We start from the raw sequence: 6881 nt of genomic DNA on the forward strand, positions 1-6881 counted from the left end.
TATTATTAATTGTCTTGCTGATAATAGCCTTTCTAACAGATGTGGTTTTGATTTTCATTTCCCTTATAGCTAGTGAAGTTGAGCTTCTTTTTCCCCACGACCTCTCCAACACTTGTTATTACTTGTCCTGTTGATGACAGCCATTGTAACAGATGTGAGGTGGTGTCTCATCGTGGTTTTGATTTGCATTTCCCTAATAGCTAGTGAAGTTGAATATCTTTTCCTGTGTCTGTTGGCCATTTGTATGTCTTCTTGGGAGAAGTGTCTGTTCAGGTTCTCTGCTCATTTTTTAATTGGATTGTTGTTTTTTTTGTTGTTGTTGTGGTTGAGTTATATGAGTTCTTTATATTTTTTGTATATTAGCCCCTTATCAGAGGCATTGTTTGAAAATATTTTCTCCCATTCAACTGTTACTTCTTTTTTGTTTGTTTGTTTCTTGTCAATCACCAAAAAATTTTTTTTCTTTTTTTATTTCTTTGCTGTGCAGAAGTTTTTTAGTTCATATGATTTCAATCCTTTTAAATATATTAAAATTTGTTTAATGGTATTCTTGGTGAATGTTCCTTATGCTCTTGAAAACACTATGCTTTCTGCTATTGTTAGGTGGAAAGTTTATGTCAACTAGGTCAAGTTGGTCGATAGTGTGTTTCAAGCCTTTTAGATATCAAAGGTCTCTTTTATCTTTTCTTTATAATTCCTCTGCATCTTGTGACAAAATGATCAGCACCAAGCTATAAGCAATAACTGAATTATCTGAGTTTTTTTGAGGAACCTCCATACCATTTTCCATAGTAGCTGTACCAATTTACATTCCCACCAACAGTGTATGAGGGTTCCTTTTACTCCACAACCTCTCAAACCCTTGTTATTACTTGTCTTGTTGATAATAGCCTTTCTAACAGATGTGGTTTTGATTTTCATTTCCCTTATAGCTAGTGAAGTTGAGCATCTTTTCACATGTCTGTTGGTCATACGCATGTCTTCTTAGGAGAAGTGTCTGTTCAGGTCCTCTGCAAATTTTTAAATTGGATTTTTGTTGTTGTTGTTGTTGAGTTGTATAAATTATTTATATATTTTAGATACTGACCTTTTAGCTGAAAATATTTATAAATATTTTCTTCCATTCAGTTGGTTGCCTTTTTGTTTTGTTGGTGGTTCCTTTTGCTGTACAGAAACTTTTTAGTTTGATGTAGTCCCATTTCTTTATAAAAATAATTTTATGTCAGAATTTTTTGCATTATGTTTTGAATTCTTAATTCTGATTAATTTTTGGTTTTACTCACATAATTTGTCTCATAAAGGGAGTTATGTAGCATATTCTTTGAGTTTTTGAATATTCAAATATGAATTAATTTTTCCCTTATCAGGATTCGATACTTTGCTTGAATAAAAAAAATTAAGATTATCTCATTACCTCAAAATTTTGAAGTATTTGTCCACTGTATTGAACACGAGGTATCTGAAGCCAGTGATACTCTCTTCTTTGTAAGTAGCCATTATTTTATGTGAAACTTTGAAAGATATTTCTTTATTCTTAGAATTTAGAAACAACACCAGGATGTGACTGAGATTAAACACTTTCAATAACTGAACACTATTCTGTGAGTCTTTTTTTCCCCCCAAATATTTCTTTCTCTGAAATCTTAGTATTTGGCAAATCTTCTGGAACCAGGTGGACTATGAGTAAATGTCAGTTGAATTCTTATATGAAAACAAAACAAAATAATAGTATTTCAACTGTCCTCAGGCTGCCACAGCAGTTATCAATGAAAGAAACAAAAATAAAGACACAATGCAATAATGAATTCTCCCATGAATCTCTAGTCTCCTGGAGTCACCTCCCTGCCTTCAGTGAAACTCCTCTCTAAGAGCCACCACCAAGGGGACACCAGTGCTCCCAGACAATGGACTGTAAAAAAAAGTCTGCCTGACTGCCCTTCTTACACAGACTGAAGCTTGCCCACTGACCTGTAGACACATTCAAGTCATTTGGGTAGGTTGGAGATTCAAAGTCCCTGAGATTACTTTATAGACCCTCTCATACAACAAGAGTGAAAATATGCCTATCACCTCACCACTCCCAAGTCAAGCTCAGTCGTGGATTCCCATTAACATTGACAATTGGTCTGACTATGGAAACTGAGAAAAAAGGCATTTTTCTAAGATTATCTGATAATCTGTATTGCCATTGCTGCTCCTTTTCCCTATGGATTATGAAGATTAAATAGCTACATTCAAAGCACCTAGTGTCTCTGATGATTATTTTGTAAAGAGAAGAATTAAGAGACAGGAGGGAGTCTAAGGGGACAGGGAGAACAGACAAGGCAATGAGAAGAGTGAAAGTAGGCTCCAGAGAAAAATAGAGAAATACAGGGAAGACCAAGAAGACAAAGAAAGGAAGGTTGGGAAGCAGAGTGGAAGAAGAGAGGAACACAAATAGATAGGGAGAGAGGAGTGCTAGAAAGGCCTTTGGGCACCACTGAGGACCTTCCATCACTTCTTTTTACAGAAGAGGACATTGAGAACCCAAGTGTAGACTTGATTTCTGTAAGGTCAAAAGGTACTAAATTTTCCAATCAGACCACAGACTACAACTTTGTCATAAACTAGGGCTTCTTTTTATAGTTCTTAGTGCAGTAGGAGACGTCAGGAGGCTGACAGGAGCAGGAAGAAAATCTGAAAGTCAGATAGTGGGAGAGATGGAGGGGAAAAGAGACCCTGTGGGAGGCCTGTGGTTGAGGGAGGCAGTAGGGTTTCTCTGACTGGGAAGTGAGTGGAGGGAGAGGTTTGTCTGTTTGTGTGGCAAGGGAAGTTAGATAAGAGTGTGAGAGGGTTTGTAGGGAAGCTGATATCTGAGTTATGAGGGAAACTTGTTCTGCTGAAGAATTCTTTGCCTAACAGAGCTTTAGTGCTGCTCTTGCTGACCCTGATCTTCAAGGAACTTCTCTTCCATGGGGCAAGCACAGTGAGTGAGAAAAACCAAGGTGGAAAGATACCCATGGTTGGGAATAGCTGAGGGGAAAGAAGTTCTAGGGAGGACATGGGGGCAGCGAGTAATGCTCCTGCTGGGTACTCTTGGAATCTGCATGCCAGGCTAGTATCCTTAGGCAAAGTATCCTTGCCCCCAGTCTCAGTTTCTCTCTCTGATTTTGGGGAGAGAAAGTTGGCCCAATGGGTAGGTGAAATGGGCATATGTGCAAACTGTATTTATATCTTTCTTCTCTTATGTGGGCCCCTCTTCTCCCACCCTTTCATACTTTCTCACTTGTCATTTCTATCTCTCAGATCTCCAGGTTCTAAGACCCCATCATCTAACAACCAAAGAGCCCCTAACCTTCCATTTGATCCAGATTTCCTCCTTTGCCAACCACAGCTGGGCACACACCCAGGGTTCAGGCTGGCTGGGTGAACTGCAGACTCATTGCTGGAATGGTGTTTTAGGCACTATCCAATTTCTATGGCCCTGGTCCCGTGGTATCTTTAGCAAGGAAGAGTTGAAGAACCTCCAGGCGCTATTGCAGTTGTACTTGCATGCTTTCCCTCAGGAGGTGCAGGCCTTTGCCAGCCAGTTTCAGTTTGAATGTGAGTTTGTTTTTCCAAGCTGATATTTCTCAGAGATCTCCAACCATCTCCCAAAGGGGAAAATGGTGTATGGGCTCTGATCATTACCCAGACTTTCTGACCTTGTTCCCTGTATCCCGTGGCTCACTCTCTCTCCTCTGCTCTATGCTTCACCACCATTCTCACTCTAATCCCCTCCCTACCATATACACTGAAGAACTTACATGTACATATCTCCTCACACTCCTGAATATATCCTTATGTTCTAGCTCCTTGGAATAGTTGTTTCCTTTTGCTCTTCTTCCAACCAACACCAGCCTCAGACTCAGCCTTTCCCAACCAGGATCTACCCCTCTTTTTCCCTGGCCTGGGTGATTACATGGACAAGCTTGTACGTAATTACTCTCAAGTGAGCTTTTCCTGACTGGTCTCTAATATTTCTGACAGTCTTCCCATATAGTCTCTTCACATTAATTGTTTCAAAATATCTTTGTTATCTTCACGTTTTCTTTTCACAAATTTCTTCCCCCTTTCCCACCCCAACTCTAGTCTCCCATGTGATTCCCCAGAAATTTTTTCTTCCTTTAAATCTCTTTACTTTTCTAGACTGTTTCCTTCCCTCCCTATAATTCATTCCATACTGATTCTTTTTTTCTTGTCCACCTCCAGATCCCTTTGAGCACCAGATGTCATTTGGCTGTAGAATGCATGCTGAGAAGGCCTCAGGAAGCTTCTTAAATGGGGCATATTATGGATCAGATTTCTTGAGTTTTCAAGGAAATTCCTGGAAGCCATCTTCAGGAGGAGGGAGTCAGGCTCAGAATGGCTGTAACGTGCTCAATCACTATAGAGTTATTAAAGAAATTGTGTAGAGCCTTCTCAGTGACACTTGTCCTCGATTTCTGTCAGACCTCCTTGGTGCAGGGAAGTCAGAACTAGAAAGACAAGGTGAGCTCAACTTTCTTTCTTCTCATATCTCTAATGCTTTAACACTTGTATTTGAGTTTTTTACTCTTTATCATCATTTTGAAACACATAAGAGACTAGAGGATAAGATGTGTATGTTTAGAACTGTTTCCAAGATAAGAGAAAGAAGGGAATACTCAAACTACCAAGGTACCTTAGACACTAAGTTATGATCTAGAGTGCCCCTATAAACTTTATTTCTCCTCATCTTCCCCTCTCTCACTAGAGAAGCCAGAGGCTTGGGTGTCTAAAGACCACAGTCCTGAGCCTGGTCATCTGCTGCTGGTGTGCCATGTCTCTGGCTTTCACCCAAAACCTGTGTGGGTGATGTGAATGTGGGGTGAACAGGAACAGCGGGGTTACATTATCAAGGTTACATTATCCCCAGTGCTGACGGGACATGGTATCTTTGAGTAACCTTGGATGTGGCAGCTGGAGAGGTGGCTGGCTTCGCTTGTTGAGTGAAACACAGCAGTCTAGGAGGCCATGATATAATCATCCACTTGGGTGAGAAAAAACTGGGGGTCAGCTGTGAAAGGATAGTCTTCCCATTGTCCTTGGGCTAATGAATGAGAAGGTGGAGAAATGGATAGGAATGCTATGCACAAGAAAATAAAAGTGGGAGAATCCAAATAAAGACAGGTGAAGAATGACAACAATTAAATTTCAAGAAAATAGAAGTTGAGAATTAGAGGTACTAAAGAGAAAAGAAAGAACTTAATGATTTGGTGAAAGAGAGAGGGAAGGGGAGATCAGGGACATAGATTCAGGAGGAATTGAAATGGGGGCTCTAGAAAATACAGAGAAAATTTCTTAAAAGGCTTCACTCTTGTGAAAGAAGAAGCATTAACTAAGGTAGAATAGAGAGTACTTTATAGGTTGACACCCTTCTTTATCCCCAAACAGATGGATGCTCCATCTTCCTGATACTGATCTTCTTGACTGTAATAGTAACCTTGGTCATGTTGGTTGTAGTTGGCTTTTCGTTTAAAAAGAGAGGTGAGACTTTTCTTGTTCTGTTTCTTCAACTTATTAACTCATTTTTCTTTTCTCTATCTTCTTTTCTCTCTCCTCTTGCCCTCTGATTGCCCTTCTTTGAGATCAAAATCCTCTTCTTTTACCATAGCTCAAATCAGAGTATCTGCTCTCCTCAATGTACCTAGCCCTGTCTTTTCCACAGAAGTCAACACCCAAGACCCCAGGAATTCAGGAAATCACCTCTGCTTGGTAAAGAAATCATGGCTCAAAGCATATTCTTGAAGAAATGGAAAACGAGCTTACACCAACTCTGATGACATTTGTTTTACCTTATATATAAAATTCTTGTCTGCTTCTTCTTAAACAGGATGCATAACAATAAGCAAAACATGATTTTGTTAAAATAGCTTGTTCTGTAAAGAGATTCTAACTCCTTTGTAAATCTGTCTCCAAACCCCAGCAGTCTCTCTTCTGCTTTGGCTACAAGTTCCCCACTATTGATCTTTTATACTCTGATTCAAACTCTTATTTCTTCCCTGGATTGCTCAGTTGAAATCTCTTATGTTCTCCCCAGATCTTCCTAAATACAGTCATCTCTTCCTACTATAAACGGCAATTATTTAGGTTTTTGCTCTTTTTTTTTTTAAAAAATCTCAATTCCTTGAAAGCAGTGTTTAGGTGTTTGTATTTTTCTCCATGATCAAAAATTTAACCTGGATTCAGGGCTAGCTTCATGAGCATATTACTGTGCTGTTGTAACCATCTTAAAATTCTTAATAATTTCCGAACAATAAATTTATTTTGTACTAGCATTTTCATGATAATGAATGGCCCCACAAATTATGCAGCTGGTTCTGCTTAATCAAATATTTCTCAATAAATGTTGACTAAAATAATTTTTGTTAAATTAATGATGTTGTCTTAATTCATTCCCTCTTTGACATCTCTGCATCATTTCTCTGTGTGCTTATTAAACTGCTTTCTCTCCCTTTGTGTCTCACCAGAGGTGAAGCAGGTAGGATAGTTCTTCAGACTTCACAGTGATTGGGTGTTTGTGCATCTTTGGAGATTTTTAAAGAAAATAACGACATATGAGATATCTTCTGTCAAAATGAGGATGAGGTTGGAATGGCATTTTAGCTTCTCTGAGATTCTGTACATGTTCATCTTGGTAGATGTGCATATTCAGTGGAGAAATTAATATTATGAACAGTTAATGAAGAAAATGTGGGGGTTGTGGATAATTTTGATGGGCAGAGCTAAGCCAATAAAGAAAAGTGTGATTGGAATCTAGTTAAGCTATGTGTTTATTTTCTTTATTATTTTGGTTTATTATTATGATCATCATTATTATTTACAGTTTATTTTCTCCTTAT

At 38.7% G+C, this 6881-nt stretch overlaps 1 pseudogene; it reads left to right on the forward strand.

Moving 5' to 3' along the window:
• Positions 1–2901: 2901 nt before the first annotated feature.
• LOC120594104 (T-cell surface glycoprotein CD1e, membrane-associated-like) lies at positions 2902–5819 on the forward strand (annotated as a pseudogene).
• The last annotated feature ends 1062 nt before the right edge of the window (positions 5820–6881 follow it).

This window comes from Pteropus medius, unplaced genomic scaffold, assembly GCF_902729225.1.
Source record: "Pteropus medius unplaced genomic scaffold, Ma_sr-lr_union100, whole genome shotgun sequence".
NCBI classification, from domain to species: domain Eukaryota; kingdom Metazoa; phylum Chordata; class Mammalia; order Chiroptera; family Pteropodidae; genus Pteropus; species Pteropus medius.